The sequence below is a fragment of the Tyto alba genome, unplaced genomic scaffold (genome assembly GCF_018691265.1).
Source record: "Tyto alba isolate M040663 unplaced genomic scaffold, T.alba_DEE_v4.0 Super-Scaffold_45, whole genome shotgun sequence".
NCBI lineage: Eukaryota > Metazoa > Chordata > Aves > Strigiformes > Tytonidae > Tyto > Tyto alba.
The window spans coordinates 39863015-39883197 of NW_024881321.1; positions in this window are offsets into that span (position 1 = coordinate 39863015).

A 20183-nucleotide genomic window follows, 5' to 3' on the forward strand; every position below is an offset into this window, starting at 1 on the left:
GTGCTGCCACAATCCAGCTGAACAAGGTTGGCTGGCAGCAAATTACCCTGAACCTTGTGGAGGTAAGTAGGCTCCGGTTTATTTTAAAGGATGCCAGACATTTTGTCTCTTTGGTCAAGCCTTCTCAGTCATTTATGAAGTTACATGGAAAGGTCAATCTGTACTTAGATATACAATATGATTAAAACAGATCACATTAAATTATTTCCGTTTACTTAAATAAAAGCAAAGCAAAATGAAAAAGCCTGTGAAATATCTCTTGGGGAAGGACTTCATAGTCCCCTGGGATGTGATTGCTAGTTTTCCACTGTTCTGGATACATAAAAAAAAATAGAATCAAACAGGAGTTTCATTAAGAGTTTCTGTTGGAATCTAGAGGTTCTGAGCAAATATGAAAAGAGATATCATTTTTTTTTAATGTGAGGAACCTTCAGAAAAAAATCTTTTTTAGAGTGAAGTTATCAGGGAAAATGTGATACTTTTCAAAATAAAAAACTATCATTTCAAAACTAAAAATAAAAGAGGAAAAAAGTCAACTACGTGTGACTCTTTTGTGGGATCAATAAGAGAGACATTTTTCTCTTTGCCCCTCTTCTACATTTCTGTGTGACTCTCCTATCAGCAGTCTTTCCTCTACATTCCGATAAATCTAGCACTGAACCAGAGCTTGAAGGCAAGTCTACCTTACTTGTCCAGAGCAGATGAAATCATTTGGTATTTTGCTCTTTCATATACTGCACAGACAGCTCTGTACCTTACTGATCCTGCCTATACAGGCGTGACCTTGCCGATCTGATTTGTTTGAGTCAGTGGAAGGTTTGACATTGATCTTGTGACTGCTGGATCAGATGCTGTCTAGATAGCTTTTATATGTTCATTTTCCTTGGATTTTAATTCTGCTAAAATGGGAGAACAGAAGATGACCATGTATTTAGCAGTTCTGGGACCGGCAATTGTTAAGAGCAGGACTTCAATCCCACTACAGGCAAATGTCATTGTGTGTGTGTGAGGATTAAACAGTAGAAAGATTAAGAAAGGTTACTTTGTTTTTTAAAACTGCTTTCCTGACAAACTGCCAGTGCTGTCACTCTTCAGAGGAAGAATGTTTCTTTTAGATGCATTTGTCATAAAAGGTCTGATTCTGAAAATGCTCAAACAAATGAATAATTTTACTCCTGTGAATAATATTTAAAGAGTTCTTTCATGGTTTGGCATTTGGTTATTGTTCCTGCATTAGAAGTACTTTCTCTTGACATCTGAGTAAGTAAAGGATTGAGAGATACAGCTGGCAGAGATATTCCTTACATGCCTGGATCTATCCTCTTCCTACCACTTTTCTTGATAGGGCTATTATTCTTGTCTTGATATGGACATTTTCCCTCCTATCTTGTCAAGGCTATTCCTTCATCTTGGCCTGATAATGATATCTCTTACTCAAGCTGATAGTGTTTTAAGGAATACAGATGTGTACTTTGCTTATAAATAAGAAACCTTTCTGGTGAGGAGTTTGTCTCAGTGCCATTTCATCTGATGGACAATGCACCAAAGAACATGAAATTAAATGAGGAATTATTTGGCCAAGTACACTCAGGATGGTGCTCAGGTCACTTTTTAAGCACCTTATTAGAGCCTACAAGCAGCTGGCCTCGCAATGAGGACCAGGCTTGGGGAAACAAAATTTGGTTTGTCTTTTTCTGTTTTAAATTTCCTGCAAATGATATGTAGTTTGATTGTTACTTTAAATTGTTTATTTAGGTTTATTGGAAGAGGTTTTTACACTCTGCCAGCACATGATAGTCAAGCACCTTCTAATTATTTTGAGAATGTTCGCAAACACACATTGGTCTTCAGATTTTTTCTCAGATTAATGCAAATATTTGATGTACAAAATTGGAATTATTTGAAATTCTTAAGAGAAAGCAAATTTTCGTCTTCTCATGTTCACGTTGGAAATTAGATGATAAATATTTTGCTTCTTCACTCCAGTAGTAGAACAAATCTGGCAAAATGAATCAACACATCTGAGTGAGTCTTCTCTTTTCAAATATCAGAGGACCGTCATGAATTCTCAAACCTTCTTTGCAATTTTCGGTAAATCTCTCAGTTAAAGTTTAGTTCTAGATTATGGTAATGTATGTGTTTTAGCTGTTGGAATAGATAGAACAACTTGTCACTATCACTGAGTAATGGGACTGCTGTTACTGATAGTGAACATGGTCTCCAGAAAAATGTAAAATTTAGGAATCTTCAGAAGTTAATTTTAAGGTCAGTGAAGCAAATTAATGGAAATGTAGAGTGGCAAATTCTAACAAAATAGAACGTAAATAACATTGCTTTTGTTGAACCTGAGGCACGTGAATTGTGAACAGAAACTGAAGAGCAGTTATCTCCTCTGGGAAAAACAGATACCGTCAATGAAGGCAGAGAATAATTGACTGAACGTCTTTGCAAAAATGGGGGGATTCTGTTCCCTTAAAATTCCTTTTAGATCTGGGCCAAAGCCAGGATTCTGCTGCCATATTTCTTTAAAGAGCTTCCTACCTGGCAAACAAATCTATTGCCATTAATGGCACACTATTCAATGCCATTCACGCCAAGAAGGGATTTCAAAACCAGGTCCTAAGCATTTCCAGGATCAATTAATGGAATTTTTTTCAGACCAGGGACTTTCAGTTTGCGGTAGAAGGTGGCAGCTCTGCCACGCTGAGGGACCATCCTCAAGAGCTCTGGCGATCAGCCTTTCCTCCCACGACTGATGCCTGCCCAGCCACCAGAGTCATCAGGTGCCTTGTCGGGGTGGCGAGAACACTAGTGCTTAAATGTTAAGTCCTAGCTACTTTTTGTGGGTGCTGGCCAATAAATAGTTGATTTACACATTGGAGTTATGTATGTGCATCTTGTAGCCTCTCTGAACCCTCTTCAGGATGTCTGAACAAGCTGACCCAAGAGAGGAGCTGTAAAAGGGAGTGGGCAGGGAAGTATCTTCTTTGTACTAAAAAATTACGCTCATTGCACCAACATATATAGTGTTCGTTTATGCTAACACAAGTAAGATCGTATCCATAAATCAAAGACAAGAATGAAAAGAGTAATTATTATTCTCTCTTTTGTACCTATTCTGTGCTTGCTTTATAATTTGTAGCAGATGGAAGCCAAATGTTTTCAAAGAATCAAACCCAATTTTATAAGAAGACGGTTCATCTTCTCTAAATAGCTTCTCCTTAGACTGCCAGTTAAACTTATGATTTTAATCTATAAAAACATTACTGTTGGATTATGTTAATATTCCACATTCTTGAACTTTCCTGCATATTCCATGTCTGAAGATTCTTTCTTTTAATACCACTATCTCATTGTTTTACTTGGCATTGGAAAAATCTAGGAAACTTTGTGACACAGCAATATTCTCACTCTCTGTTAACAAGCTGTTGTGGTCCTATTTGTGGTAGATTTTCTTGATTTAGATCAAAATCTCTTTTTAAAATTTATTTTATTGCAATGGCATGCATAGTACATTATGAGTAATTCTAACACAAACCAAAAAAGATGTCTGTCTTTTTTCTTAAAGATGTAAAGAACTTCTAAGTCAATATTTAAAGAAATGAAGGTGAAGATATGGAAATAAAAGAAACAGAATTGAGTGAAGTGAAACAGAGAAGGATGTTGACAAAATAGGCTTTCTCTTAAGTGACAATTCCAAATATGCATTTAGGAGTAAAAATAAACAGGTTATGATGATGGAACAGAAGCCTATGTCAGAAAGGAGACTATAGTGTGTGTCCAAAACCGAGATAAACAAAACTGAGAATAAAAGCTCTTATTCATAAATGCACAGAAACAATTTCTTAAATACATTCTTAGGTTGCTTAACCAGAACTTCAAAGCATCTAATATCAAAAGTACAAAATACAGATTAATTATATCTAATTTAAAAATGAAATCCAATGTTTCAAGTGGCAAGTTTATTTTAAAATTTCCAACAATGATCTAATCTGATCTTTGCTCAAGTAAATATCTAGAAAAACTTCAGAAGAAAAGCCAGGAGAATAAGTATATTCGGAAAGCGGATTTCTTGAATAACTCATTTGCCAAGTAGGCTACCTCTTAGAATCTGCAGAGGAACCGTTCTTTCTTGGAAAGCATCTAATATGTTACTGTTGCTGGGAGCAATCCTGGTATGTCAGTGCCATTGTAACAGGGATAGCTCCTACCTCTTAAAAATGAATGAGAAGAAAGTTAAACAAGCTGAATGAATGTGTCTATAGACAGAAGACTTCTGTCTGAGAAGTTTTTATACATGTCAGCCCTGAAAGAAAAGTTCACAAACTAGCCTGTTATAATGATTTCGGGAATTTCGTTGGGAATTTTTCTAAAAATTGAGTATACAGTTTTTGAGTGGTTACTGTAATGGAGGAATGGGTTATAGCAAGTGTGTTTGAAGCAAGCAAATGCTTTCTCTTCCTTTGCTTTCAGAGAAGAATGGCTAGTGTTTGTGTAATTCTATGTCAGAAATACAAAAAGTATGCAAAAGTACTAAGTAGGTAATGCTACTGTTAAGTTGTGCAGGAAGGCCCATCATGTACTTTGCACTTCACATTTTATGGTGCCAAAAGTTAAATGCATAATATAAAATTTGCAGAAGCTGAACTGTATGTTAATTATGATAATTGGGGTTATTTCTCTCTAGGGAGTGAGCTCTAATAGTTAAGGAGCAACTTGATGTTAAAGTAAAAATCTCCCTATGCATTGATTAATTAAATAAAAGGAATCCAGGAGGTTTATTGCGTAGTGGTAAGGCACATAATTTGTACCTTCTATGGGCCACAGTAACAACCAGATCTGCGTTTACTAGAAGTTAAGAGTGCATCAGGACATACCCTCTCATCTGTAAATTACAACTGTGGAAATGAACACCTAAGTGGGAAGATGTGTAATCCTTTTCATTTCCATATTACCTATAGCAGCAGTAATCCCATGCTCTGTGGTAGCTTCCATTTCCATTTCTGGTAGCTACCAAAAGAAATACTTACCTCCCTTTCCACCAACACACATAACTCAGGGCAGTGGCAGCACACACAGATGAAGTACTGCTCTCCAGAGGCATGTCAGAGAGAGCCCTGGAGTTCTGAGGGTGAGTGAAGTGGTCTGGCTCATCATCTACCCTCTCAGTGTCTCCAGACCTTTGGGGAACAACGTCTCACACCTGGTCCTGAATTTCTGCAGAGGCTGAGTCTGTCTTCGGTTGGCAGGGACTTAGGCTACGTTTGGTGGTAGGCAAAGCATCCTGGGGCCCTGTTCTGGCACTGATCTGAACTGTCACAAAGTGGCTCGCAACTATATTAATAAAGCTCTTCCCCTTCAGCAGAGGGCAGCCACGTCCAAACCACCTGCTGGAAGTGGTGCCAGGACTGTACTAATTCTTGAACTGTGCTTGGCAAAGTTCTATTTGGCACAGACCAAAGCTGTGCCTGGAACTATTCTAACGGTGTAATTTTACAGTATAAGCTGATGGACTTCCCCTGCCCAGGAACTTACCCTGCCACTGTTTAATTTATCAGTGTATAGCCCTAGAGACTGGCTCAGTAACAGAGTCCCAAGAATCACTTGCATCACTGAAGCCCGTAGCAGCTTCCAGAGCAGCTCAGCAGGTCTCGGGTGAGCCCTTCTGTCAGGGTGCATGCAGTGCAACAAGGCACCGTGGCCTAACCTGACATTGCTTTGAGCCCCGAGGTGCAGCCGAGGTTGAAGTTGCCTGCTGCTCTGCGAGAGGATGGGTACTACTGGCAGAACTAAACCCAGCAAGTGTGGTCCTGTGGTCTGCATGGCAAAGAGTGGTGCTTCCTTCTCTAGTTCCCTCAGGCACTCTTCTTTCCTTTCTTCTCCATCCCAGTCCACACCTTCCTTGCCTTCTGCCTGCTTCTCTCCTGCCCTCTGCTGAAGCAGGCATAGGCCAAGGAGTGTGATCTTCTATGTCCTGGTTTCAGGGATGTTTAGGAGAAAACCTCTACTGACTTTAAGATGCCCTTTGATGATGACACTGAGGTCCCTGTGCAGAGGTATTGCCTCTGCTGGGAGATGTTCTCCTCATGCTGCAGGCTGGGTGGCCCGCACTTAGAAGGGGATGACTGTCTCCCTTGAGATGCAGAGGTGGTTAAGGCTGGGTGAGGTGATGTTTTCCCTGACCCATGGGGAACTGGGTGGCAGCACACACTTCCAGAGCTCATCCTATTCAGACAAAATCTGAGTTATTTTCTCAGGATACAGCTACTAGACGCGTGTTCTGGGTTGAGTGAGTGGTGGAGTTTTTTGGTGGCAGGGGAGGGGGCTATCGGGGTGTCCCCCTGTGAGAAGCTTCTCAAAGGTCCCCCAGCTCCAAGCCAGCTCCACTTCTGTTTGAGAAATTGAGCCCATCAGCTGCGCCTCTGTGATAACGTATTTAAGAAGGGACGTGGTGACGGGCAGTCGGACTTGTGAGGAGGAGTTACTGCAGCTGTGTGAACACCAAGGTCAGGGGAGGAACGGAGGAAGAAAGGAGGGGGGAGGTGTGCCGGAGCAGAGACCCCCCTGTACCCTGTGGGGAGACGGCAGGGCGGCCCCCCCTGCCACCCATGGAGAGCTATGGTGGAGCAGACACTGATTTATGGCCTGTGGCTCCTTCTCGAATGATCAAGGTTCTGTGCCCGAAGAAGGCCGGGGTCTCATGGGAAAAGACATCCCCGTTGCTGTAATTCAGCGCTGGGAGGATTGCAGCATGCGGGGGTGTCCCACACCAGAGCAGCTCGTGAAGGGCTGCAGCCGTGGGAGAGAATCCAGTCGGAGGAAGTTAGTGACCCATGACGGAGCAGTGTGGGGAACGCTGCGGCCCGTGGGAGGAATTCAAGTCGGAGAAAGTTTGTGGAGGACTGTCTCCTGTGAGAGGGGGACCACGATGGAGCAGGAGGAACAAGTTTCGGACACTCCCCTCACCGAAAATGAATGAAGTGGCAGCACTGACTGCACCCCCCCCATTCCCTGCCCCTGCACCACTGGGGGAGGAGGTAGAGATATTGGGAGCAGAGCTGAGCCCGGGAAGAAGGGAGGGGTGGGGGGAAGGTGTTCTCAAGATGTGGCAATGCTTCTCACTGTCCTACTCTGTTATGTGTTGTTAGTGTCTGTAATAAATGTATGTTATTTCTTTTCTTCCCCTAACGAGTCTGCCTTTTGCCCGTGATCATAAAAGGGGGATTTTTCCCCATCCCAGTCCTATCTTGAACCCCAAGCCTGGCTCTCTGTCCCTTCTCATTGCCAGAGGGGAAGGGGGAGAGAGCTGCTGCGTTGTGGTTGCCAATCAGGCCCAAACCACGACAACGCGTTGGCTCTTGGGCTCAATCCTTTCATCAGTATATTTAAGTAGAATATTATCGATTTAGAATTACATGAATTAAGCTGTTTCTCCTCGTGAACCAATGGTGTTTTGATCAGTGCTGAGCCACCTTAGGTAGCAGGTCAGAGTGGTTTCCTCATGACCTTTAGACTGAGGAAATTGCTAGAGTTTTTAGGTTCTGGCTGTATTAGGTGACGTTTAGAGTTAAAAAGGGGCTTTTTTCAGAGCCTTGTTGTCAGGCCTGGTAGAACAACTAGCTTCTGATATCTGTAAGGACAGACTCAAACAATCAAAGCCTGGATAAACCAGTCAGTACAGGGAATGCTTTCCAAACTCAGGGAAACTCCTCTGAAACTCACCCCCTGCCAGACTCCTCCTTTTTAAAGAAGAGACTTACATCACAAGTCTCTCTGCTTATTGCCGTTGATGCAGTGTGACACGAGGCAAGCAGTCTCAAGGCTGAGGCAGCTGATCCGATGTTCATAGACTGACACTGAAAAAGAAAACCCGAGTGTTTTTATTCTGAAATCATGTTCGTAAATGACTCATCAAAGTTATTTTTGTTATATTAGATTAGAGGAATATGACGATGGCATAGTGATAAAGCCTGTTTCTCCTAGGCAGCCTTCCCCTGATATTTGTTTGTTGTTTTTGTAAGTACATTCTATTAATGGCATGTATTTCTACTACATAGATGATGCAATGTTAGAAGCCACTTTCCATGCAGTTTATTCTGAGATTGTATGCCATAACATTGCTTATACTGATATGAATATTACTTGAGCTTACAGTGGCAGAGAGATAGCTATCTCAAAAGGATAGTAAAACAGCTGATTACTTCCTAAAGCACCTCTTTAAATCAGAAAACCTCCCAATAAAATGCCTTTTAAAAATCCTTTAAATATTAGAGAATACAACGGTTAATCACTTTCAAAAACTGTAGGTACAGCCGTAAAAGGAGGAAAATGTCCTTCCTCTTTCCACTGGTACTTCATCCTTGTTTGAGTTTAAAGTGCAGCTTTGGTTTAGTATTTTTAAATGTCTTCATTTAATAATGAATTCAAAGGGAATTTTTTTCAAAATTGAGAAGAAAACAAGGATGCTTAAAGCCTTCTCTCAGTCTAGACTGCAGTTTTTTGTGTATGGAGGCAAAATGTTTGATGTCATTCCTGAATAATGTTGAACAATGTTTTATCCATCAGAGTTATCAAAATGCAAGCAAAGGGCAACTCCATATTTCAGTGACCTGACTGGTCCCTTTGTTGGATGGCCAGCTCCACTTAGCTGCAGATGATCATATGATATAAAAGTTTAAGACATCACAAAAAGAGGTGCTGTAAGTTCTGGAATCTATTTTTTTCAGCCTGTGCTCATATTTACTACTGCAATTGATCATATCCTCACTAGAAAAGTTCCAAAAGTTTACATGAGTTAATTTTATATCACCTATGTAAACTCAAAAAAAAAAAAAAAAAAGAAAAAAATCCCTGGGGCTGACACTTTGAACCCAGTTCAAACTTCGTTAGATGAACTTCTCTTAATTAGCGACTAAGGGAAAACAAAGCAAGGGTAAAATCACTTCCTGTGCATCACTGATGGATGTGTCTTCAGTGAAGAGTTAACATGAATTATCCATGCTTGAATTACTCTGTTTGTATTAGCTGTTTGCATGAAAGCAACCACACTGTGAAATAACACTTGAGTTTGTTTGGTCCACGCTACGCTTGTATGTAATACTAAGAGTTGTGGATGGGCATCCTATGGATTTCTTTACTGGAGCAAGCTGCAAAACAAAACAAAACAAAACATCCCCAGATAATTGCTCGTAAGAAAAGGTTGACCTCTTCAGATGAGCAGAAGGCACTGAAGGACTATATCTCCTTGAAGTTTTCCCATGGAGCAAACATATGTCCCTGCTACGGGGAGATCAATTGCCGTTAGCGGGCCAGCCAGTTAGCACTGCAGGCCTCACCACGCTGAAGTTAGGATCCTATGTACGAGTGAAACTTGGGCAACATTTAAGCTAAATTTAGCTTTGCGGGGCTGCTCCTGCATTTGAGATTTGCACTTCTGCACAGTAAGAGGCAGATCTAATAGAGCAAGACTCCTTGTATTGCTCAGATCTGCTTAGTGACACTAATAGGTCAAACTCAGGGTGAGCTTGCCTGGGTGCACCGTGTCTGTGTCTGCTTTTGAGGTCGGGTGTTAGCTCGGAGGTGGCAGTCTGCATATTTTCCTGAGCCTTGCACTATGGTATGCTCCGTTCTACCTATCCTCTGACATATGTATACAACTTAATAATTACGTTATAGACGTATCTTTCCTCCCTCAGAAAATGGAAAGAAGGCAACAGTTTGCAGGACAGGTTAGCAAGCACGGCAGTTCATTGTTGAAGGGAATTGAAAATACTAGACAGCCTTTCCAAATTGGAATCTGTGTTTGGGAATCTATAAACATCCTTGCTCACTTAAATGAATGGCCTGAGTTCTGGAGGTGATGAGTTGATGCAAACTCTGAATGTTTTTCATGCTCAAAAATCTGGCCAATTGCTTTCATGTGTCTATGTGGAATGTAGTCACCCAAGTTTGACAGTTTTGGCTCTAAGGTTTAGCTTGACTGAAAACAAACTGGCTTCAAAACTGTAGGGGAGGTTAGCAGCAGCTGCTCAAACCTATGTATCCAAGAAAGTGAATCTTAAAATGTCAAATGGATTTCTTCTCATGAAGTCAACCAGCAATAAACAGGAACAAAGACATACCTGGAAGGGTAAAACCAGACCTCAGTCTTCTGCTTCTTGCTCAGATGATGTTTCTGAGCAACCCTGCCCTGGGTCAGAGGCGCAGGTGGACTGCTGTACAGGAACCTGAGGCCTGTCGTGTTCATAACAACATCTATGATTTAGATATTGCTCTCTTCGGTTCTCAGTGGAGTAGCTGTGAGCTGGCACAATGATAACCTCTGTATCATCCCTCTTCAAAATAAATGAATAATCCTGCAGGAAACAAGAGCTGCCCTGGTTGTGGTGGACTGTGTTACAGAACTGCTGTAAGACATTCGCAATGCTTTGTGCATCTGCGGATAAAGTGAAGTTCAAGGTAGAAAGATAAAGACAGTTTAGCAAGCTTTCCAATTTAATTTGGTGCTGCTGAAACTCGAAAGCTGAGAGCAGAATTACTGAACCTTTTGGATTTACGTATTTGAAATTCTAGCATAAAATTATCTTTCAGTAATGGAAAAAATAGAAATTAATATTGAAATGATTCTGCATTCAAGAAGTGCAAATCTGTCTTCAAGTTCATTTAGCAAAGTGACATTTAAATTACTATGAAGAATTGTGTGCGCTATATGTTATTTGTAATTTCATAAAATGTTGGGATGAGATTGTCCTGGGATCAGCATGTGATTAAACTGATTATATACCTTATGTACCTGGTATGTTCCTTATTCAGTCACAATCAAAATACAATCTACTTTTATTAATATAGTAATTTAGATGTCATAAATGAAATTTCAGTTAAATATTTTTAAAGTTATATTCACAACCTTTTTTTTCTCTATTAACAAACTCATTCCTCTCACCTAAAAAACGATTCTACTTTTCGCATCACCACGAGGGCTGACATCTGCTAGCATGACCCCTTGCCCCTAGCAGCAAAGCACTGCTATGTAGAAACGGATGACAGACAGATGCTCTTCTCCTGATTCTAAAGAACTTTAAAAATACGGATGGGTGCAGAAGAGGGCACCAAATACTAACCGTCAAATAAGACACTGTTTTTCCTCTCCTTAACACCCATGCGGAGTGTTTTTCTTTTCCTCACTCCCAACCCCCGTGTGTGCATATGTGTCTTAATACTCAAAATAAGTCTTACTGTTTTATTTGGAGTCCAGGAACGCTTACATCCAATTTCCTTCAGGCCTGTTGATCTTCCTTTTCTGCTGTGAAAAAGGGTGTGAGCGGCAGATAACGGAAGAGCATGCTGCTGGAACCCACACTGGCACTCTGTGACTCTCCTGACTGGCATCTTTAAGGTCAGGCCGCAGAGGTTCAAGTCACTGAGCCCAGGAGCCCACCTTTCAGTTCCTGCGACACTTGCTGACCCCACCCTGGGTGTGCTAATACAAAGAGGACATTTAATGTAATGGGAAGACTCCGTGGTTAAAATTACCTCAGGCAATTCCAAAATGAAGATTTCTGGTATGATATGTTAATGGGACTGTATCGCACAACCGGTGTGTTCTGTGGGTTTTATTGCTTTTATAGTTATGGCCTATTATCTGTCACACATGAATTCTGACCCAGTTCTTCAAAGTCAGTTGAAGTAAAAATAGCCAAGGTTTTATCACAGCCATCCAGGGATGGTTGAAGAATGACACGCTGCTGATAAGGTGCAGGGGCAGGGCAGAAGACAGAAATGATGACTATACTCAGTCATGGGATCCCCATTGTCCCTGGAGCACAGAATCAGACTCCTCCATCATTGTTCCCCTTTTCTGGCCTGGCATATGTCGGTTGCACTTTTTTCCATGTTGTGGCTGAACATCTATAGTCTGGTCCATACCTTACTCCCATGGAAAAAAGGAGTCCCCAGATTAGAATTCCTTTGGACTTGGGCAAGTGTAGTTTTCTTCTGGATAAATAGAGCACTGAACTATGTGGGAACTAACTGCCTAGCTTGTGACATATGAGAGCAAAGCTCTCGAGCATGTGCAGAAGAATGCTTTGTTTTGGTGTCTAGGAAACTTCACGGCTGAAAGCAGAGGCAATGGTAGATGTTGGACATATGAAAGGCAGTTATGCTGTGCTTGTTCAGAGACTTGAGAAACAAGCAGATGTTGGTGTGAAAGAACTGAGAAAGTTATGAATGGGCAAATTAAAAAGTTAATGTTATTATGGGAATACAGATAACTTGACTGACAGTGGAATATCCTGGACATACAATATGTGGGATGATTTATTTTTATCTATCTGTCAGTCAGTCTATCTGTCTAATAATATATGTGCCCAAAGAGACATGGAAGACTGTATTCACACTTTTCCATACATGGGATAGAAATGTGTACAATACCCTTTCATCAGATCTGCATGTTGTTATGGCTATGCATACTCATAACTCAAAGCTGTGGAAAAACTTGAGAAACAACACGGGTACTAGTAGCTCAAAGTCAGGATCTCTAAAAAGCTAGAAAAGGTATTGTCGTGGTTTGAGCCCAGAGGGCCACTGAGCACCACGCAGCCATTCGCTCACCCCTTCCCCCTCAGGAATGGGAAGGAGAAAATAAACTAAATGGTTCAGGAATCGAGATAAGGACAGGGAGAGGTGTCTCACCCACTACAGTCCAGGCAAAAGACAGACTCATTTGGGGAAGGAAAAAAAGAACACTGCTTTAATTCAAACACTAAACCCCAGCCCTCCCTTCTCCCCAGGCTCAGCTCTGCTCCCCATCTCTCTCCCTCCTCCCCCAGCAGCGCAGGGGCAGGGGATGGGGGTCACAGCCAGCTCGCTGCTCCTTCCTTCTCGGGAGGGGAGGTGAACACCGCACATCCCTCCCCTGCCCCACGGGGCTCCCCTCCCACTGCAGACAGACCTTCATGAACCTTCTCCAGAGCGAGTCCTCCCCCCGGCAGGCAGCCACTCCTGAGCTGCCCTGGCCGTGGGTCCCCCCCCTGTGTTTCAGTCCCCCCAGCGCCGAACTACAACAACGGGGGCTTCTCCCCTCAGACTCCCGGCCTCTTTTAAGCGTAGCTGCCTTCCTGTGTGGGCTCCTCCACAGGATTCAGGTCGGCCTCAGCTCCACCATGGACCTCCACGGGTGACAGGCTCTGTGGTCTCACTGTGGGATACAGGGGCGTCTGCTCCGCTGCACCCCCCCCTTCCTCCTCCTTCCTGCCACTGAACTGGGTGTTCACACAGGCGTCCTTCTCCCAGCTCCTCCTCACAACTCCCAACGCCCTCCCACATTCCCCTTCTGAAATACGTTCTTGCAGAGGCACAACCACCATCGCGACCTGGCTCGGCCTTGGCCGGAGGTGGGGCCGGCTTGGAGCCGGGGGAGCTTCCAGAAGCTTCTCACAGGGGCCACGGCTGTAGCCCCCTCCCCTGCCACCAAAAACCCTGCCACAGAAACCCCGCACGGGTACATAACATAGACTCCTCTGTAGACTAAGGGTGATAATCAGAGACCACTGATACTAAAAACTTCAATAAGAAGTAGCTGTCTTTGTGTGTTAATTCCAGGTACTCCTCTACCAGGTCACTAGGGGATTTCTTAGTGTCTATTCCAGGTTTGAGAAGGGAAAGGAGTCTTGGATAATAGTTGTGCAAGCATCACAGTCAAATCATGGAAAGCTGAGTGTCGTTTAAATATATTTTGACTTCTACTGGAAAAACGGTTCTTTTAGACTGCAGCTTGACTGTATCTTTTTGCTTCTCTCTTCTGGTTCCCGTCCTGGTTCCCATATTGCAACCAATAAAAACTGCTTGTTTCCATTTTCCTGGATCTGCACTGTCTATTCCTGCTTGACCTATCAGCACTGCCAGTATTTTGACTCTTGCATCTAACTGTCCCGTGAAACCACGGTTACTGCCCGCCTATCGCACTTCCAAATAAGCACTCTCACCCTTTCACTCGAGGTTTCTCTTGGCAGGAACCCCTGGCAGATGTCTGTTAACTTACCTCACTCCCTGCTTTGAAAGCATCGCGATGCCCGCAACACACCTATCAGCAATCAGGCAACTGGCTCCTGACCACAGTGCCGAACATCCTCGGCTCGCTCTTTCTTTCTGTTTCCCTACCAACGTCCGCGTTCCCACTGACGCCTCTAGTTTCATGCTTAGACTGCCGTCTCTTTTAGGCAAGAGCATCTTTTGTGATTTGCTGGTGCTGCACCTCATCTTGCAGCGTAATGAGGGCTCCAGGTGAGAAGAGGATAAGGCAGCTCACCGGGGCTGGAAGGTTGTAGGCAATTGCTGCACTGCTTTCTGCGGGAGGACTGTCTGCCTGTTCCTGCACTGGATCTCCAGGCCGCTGGTGGAGGAGAGGGCTGGTTCAGGTGGCCCTTCTGCCCCAAACTGCTGTGCGAAGCATTCTCTGGAGCAGATGGAAGCGAAGTGAAGGCTGAGCAGGGTCAGGTTCCACTTTCTCACTGTTATAATGGCCCTTTGGTTCGCGAGAAAAGTTAAAGCTGCCCTCCACAGCTTTTATGTGGAAGCTGCTGCCTGGCGATCTGCCCCATCTGCTTCATCCAGGCAGTCAATCAAGCCTGTTGTACTTAAACCATTGACCCCTATTCTGAGAAATACCAGAGAAGAATAGACTTTAACTAAATCTTTCAGTAGCGCCCTCTCCCCTTATTTTTCTCCTTCCCTCCCATTGTTTTGAAGCCAAGTCACTTTTTGTTTGCCGGAGGAAAATTAAACAAAGGAAGCCACCAGTGGCGCCGGGGCTTTTTGACGCACGTGTTGGCTGTATCACTCGGGCAGCCTTCCAGCAGGTATGCCCGTACAGCTGCAGAGCCATTCACCGCCGAGCTGTAAAACTGCTGGCAGGTCTCACCATCTGTGAGGAAGACTGTGTGAGAACTTCTCTCCTTACTGGATGGCTTTCAAGACAAATGCCACTGCTGACCCCATTAAGATAGCCAACGTTCAAGAAACAGCAAGAGGCATTGCAAGGCTGTTCTCTTTTCTGTTCTGGTTGAGTGAGCCGTGCAGTTTTGTAGATGTTCCCGCTTCCAAAATACTTGTGTGCTTGTGACATTTTAGCATCACGGAACACTGAGTAATTGTGAGACCCTTCCCATTGAGTGTCTGAGACACTGTGGCAAAGATTAGGGGGGGAAATTGTGGAATTTTTAAGATATGATGCTACCATTTCAGGAAAGAAAATGGGAGAGGAAAGAAAAGCAAAGCCAAACCAAGCGAGAGCACTCAGAATCTTGTTTGGTAGCCTGGAACGGTCTCTGGAGAGAAATAAGTGTCCTCTGTACCTAGTCCATCATCGCCCACAGATTTTGGTCTTTCTGTTCATGAAACCAAAACACTTTCTCCCTCAAAGCCCTTGCCAAGAACTTCCCCATCCAACAGTGTATGAATTTCATTTGTAGCTGATTCTGAAAGATATTTAATTAAAAATAATTTGAAATTATATCTGATTGTTGCAATGCAAGCATCTGTAGCTAAGCCCAGGGCCTCCCTACAAATTATTGTTTTGGGTATCTCATAATCATATAGAGTGAAAAGATGTATTTCTTCTCCATCTGTTTGGTATTCAGGTTACATAGCTAGCCAAACATTGTTACCCAAACTTCTTTGCTTTCATGGGAAAAAGTACATTTAAGCCAAGTGATTTTATCTAAAGAGACGAGTTGTCTTCTCTGTTCTTTTCCTTAACCAGTATAAGTTTCATCTGCAGCCGTAATAGATGCGGACAAGGGGAAATAACCACTAGGCTCCTAGTTCAAAGGCCAAATCAGTGAGACATCTTCTCTTGCCTTCAGTAGATCTTGGATCGTATCCCAAAAGCTGGCCTCTGACTTGACAAAGATAGTTACTAGCCTTTCGTTCCGTTTAATGATGTTTAATGAACATGACTAAGACATGTTTGAGCAGTCCTAGGATGGCGTGAGCAGGAAATACACTGAGCAGGAACATGATTTAAAGAGATAAAAGTTAGCTGGAATGTTTTAAAGATTAGCTCACACCATCCAAACTTTTTAATCCAGATGCAGCTAGCTGTTACGGTTGTATTAGCCATCTGGTACTACAGTCTTTGGCTGAAAACAGAAGCAATACGTATCACCACTGTTTTTTGTTTCCAGGAAAAAGGAACGCTGTTTTTATGTTCACCCATTCATTTGGTATCAAACACATTTCACACATGAGTTAACTGGAGACCTGCAGCTGATCTATTCTGTGGTAAGAAGAAGGACTTTGTATAGCTGATGGTAGAAGCAGGGATGCAGAGGGAAAGGTTGCCGTTGCAGTGTAACTGAACAGAACATCACTGGGTTTTTTTAGCTTTCCCTTCATAAAAAGATTCTTTATTCAGTGACGCAGTCTCAGATAACAAAAGGGTTAGTAGTATTTCCTGGTTTTGCATTTCAAAACAGATAACGTCTTCATCCATATTTTGCTAAGCATAAAAATATTTGTCATTGCTTTCCACTAACCTGCCCAGCAAACTACCAGTAACTTATTTTTGTGTATTTACGCACTTGAAAACAACATTTTACTTTGTTCAAGGAACAGATGTGTGCAAAAAAATTACCAGCAACAGAGAGCAGAAAGGACACTGTGAAGGCGAAGGACATGGTGGCTGCTTAAAAATGGTATTCATGGTACATGGCAGCACCAAGTGACAGCACCCAAGGGAACTTCCTGGCTTCTCATTGCAGGGGGATTGGACTAGATGACCTTTAAAGGTCCCTTCCAGCCCAGCCCATTCTACGATTCTGTGATTCTCTATGGGGAGACACAAAGTCTTTTAGAGAAGAAAAGAAGTGCTGCTGCCACACCATGCAGTAAGGGACAAGGACACCAAGGTGTCCTGTATCTTCTGGGTACTGGAGATAGAAGTAGAGTTGGAGCAGGTCTGTAACGTCAGGTTTCTCTATGTCTCCTGGAAAAAGGCTAACACCCAAAAGGATGGAAGAAGATAACAAATTCCGGGTCTGTAGTTTGTGGTTTTGTTTGACCAGTGCACAGAGTTAGAAAGTGATAAAGCCCAACAAGGATGCTCAGCTATTGCTTGCCTGGCAACAGTTGCATCTTTTTGGGGGATAGAGTCCAGCTCCCTCACAGGTTGCCATTAAAAATGATCCCACCCTCTGTTTCGATGAAACAAACCTGCATTTCTGTCAGGTTGGTGTGTGAGTCCCTTCTCTGCTCCCAGTTATGCCCAGGCTGGGCATAACTCGACGGCAGTGCTCTCTGTTGAGAGGCTCGCTGCTATGGCTTGGCTTCCACAAAGCTAACTAGCATGGATATTTTCCCTGTGCCATGCCTTCTGTATCAGCACCAGAAATTTCCCACCCCCAAGGGCCCCTGTCAGCACTTAACCACCTGACAATTTCACTCCAGGGCTATTGGTGGCCAGGAGATGCCCAAGAGGGCTACGTGGCCTTTTCCTGAGCTGTCACTCAGCTCAGGATGATCCTGCATCCCACAGTGTTAAAACACCCATCTTTACCTTATTCATGTCATCCAGCTATTGTGTATTTTAGGCACCTGTCACCTCAGGATCTAAATCCCAAAGGAACAACTTAAGCAACTGAGGGAAAGCTGGAACTGGGGGCAGATTTCACTGGAAGCTACTCATCTAACCTGCTGAGCTACCTGAAACACTTCCACCAGGGTATAATATATAAGTACTTGAATAGCTTAAAGGATCTGGGCTTAAGTACTGATGTGACTGTTGAAACGGCTCCTACGTCACTTAATGCTTTATTGAAAAAAATTAAGTGTTAAATACAGAGGAGCTTCAGAAATGCTGCAGGTATATAGATAGCTGCACAGGCTTCTCTGAGCAACAACAAGTTATACCAGCTAGCATAGCTGCTCACATGTTTGCAAGAACAAACAGATCAAAAGGCCCAATAACCCAGATTTCTAAAACCCCACTGGAAAAATATTCTAAGCGATAGGACCTAGCATTATGACAATGGGAATTTGCTCCTGGGATTAGAAGAGTCCTCTGTGTTGCAGGTAGATTAGTGGGTGGCTGGATTCGCCCTGCCCATTAAGATCTAATAGGACGTTCTGTTTCTTAATAGGTCAAACTTTATAAATCTGATCTTCAGAATGGTCTTGGAAGTGTTTTGCACGGGCAAGCTCTGCTTAATAGGTCAAACTTCATAAATCTGATCATCTTCAAAATGGTCTTGGAAGCGTTCTGCACAGGCAAGCTCTGCTACAGCTGAAACGCCGGGCTAAGCCTACGCTTCTCGGAAACGGCGAGCTGCAGCATGGAGAAGGGGAAGCTCTGCTTTTTCCCATTTGCCCACTGCCCGCTCACGGTCCAGCTGCCAGCTGCGCAGGCAGGCTCTCCGGCACGCCCGGGCATCCCCGGGAATATGGCTTTCCATATGATCTGAAGCGCCACGCAGCAGCCATGCCTGCGAGCCTGCAGTTGGCGCAGCAGGCAAGGCTGATCTTGAGGACAGACTTTGGCAGGCAGGAGAGACATCCCCTCAAGGGAAACTCCGTGTGTTTCATTGAGAAGGGAGCTGGCAAACACGCCTTTTACACGGTCCCGCTAGTGCCATTTACAGTTTGTGAGCAGCGAGGGTCAGGCAGCCTGCCTGTGGTGTACCTGCAGTTGTAAAACATCAGATCTTCTTTGTTATTTTTCTGTCTGTGTCTATATTTGTGCTGCGTGAATCCGCTGTTTGTGCCTGAAGAAGAACCCTTGCTAGCAGTATCAGGGTTGAAAGGAGTCCCCAGCCTGTCCTCCGGCTGATGGAGCTGGAAACCTCCGCTCGCGACTGCCTTTGTTTTGCACTCAAGTGAAGCAGAAGCTAAATCTTGTGCCTCATCCTCAAAGCGGCAGTTTTCCTAGCTCTGGAAACAGCATCACTTATAATTGAAAAAGGAAGAAAGGGGGGAAAGAAAAGAATGAGCGAATGAAATGAGCAATGTCCAAAGCAAATAAGGAAAGTAACGGCATAAGGGGAGGCAGCGGGGGAGCTCCCCTGCCCTGCTCTACTCCGGGCCTCGTCCATCCTCCCACAGCCATGGATTGGCGTGGCGACGTGATGGGGAGACAGCCACATTTCGGGGCTAACATACATCCTCCATCCTCCCCATCACAGCTGCATCTGGCCCTGCGGTGGCTTAGCCTCTCTCTCCAAATGTTCAAGTCATTATCAGTTTGACAAATCCAATATATATAGAAAGATCTCCAGGCAAAATCTGTATTTCCAGAAAACGAGATTCCTATACCATCTGCAGCTAATTGTTTCATACCATATTCGTCTCAGTCCTGCTGAGCCCACTCTAAGCCTGCTGAGCCCATCACTTACCCTGGTTTTACACTGGAGGAGCTCCACTGTCTTCAGCAGATTAATGCGATTAACACTTTTGTGTGCAAGAGCAGAATGCAGGGATGAAGGAGCACCCACCGCTGCCACAGTTCATCCTCATCATCACCTTAACGCTGATGGGGATGCACTTTGGTGGCGAGTGATGGGCCTGGTTTTCAGGGGAGAGGGAGGAGAGGCAGCCAGCCAAAACCCAGGTTGTGGTGAGGAGGGGAGAGGGGTTCCCTGCCTCTGAAATCAGATCCAAACTATAGGGCAGGCACGTGCCCACTGCAAAGGACTGCAGCAATGGACCTGTGCTCCCCTCTCGCCTAGGATGATTGGCAGTGTTTCCCCTCATTCAAAATTAGAGAAAACAACAGAGCTCAGCAGTAATCTCGATTCTAGAGCCTTGTTGAAACTCTAGACACACATATCTGACAGATACAACAGAGATTAATGAGCCATGACCAGAAGTTTGATTTTTCTGTCAAGTGCTCCCATCCGTTTTTAATAAACAGGGGAACAACATAAACTCCAGCGCCTGCTCTCCGCTGCTTAAACCTGGCAGGTTGCTTTTGGTACCATGTGTGTCTGAGCTGAGTTATGACTTCAAACCACTGAAAAATGCTGGGGTTTTGTTGGGTATTTTTTTTCCCCCGTTGGCCCTTTTGTGGCCACTCTTGTGATGAGCTTTGCTCCTTGCATATTGTTTCTTTTCTCCTCAGCGTGGACTGTCTGGTGTTTTAGCACTGGAAACTGTCAAATGTAATATCATGTTTACAGCTAAATGAGTTCAAT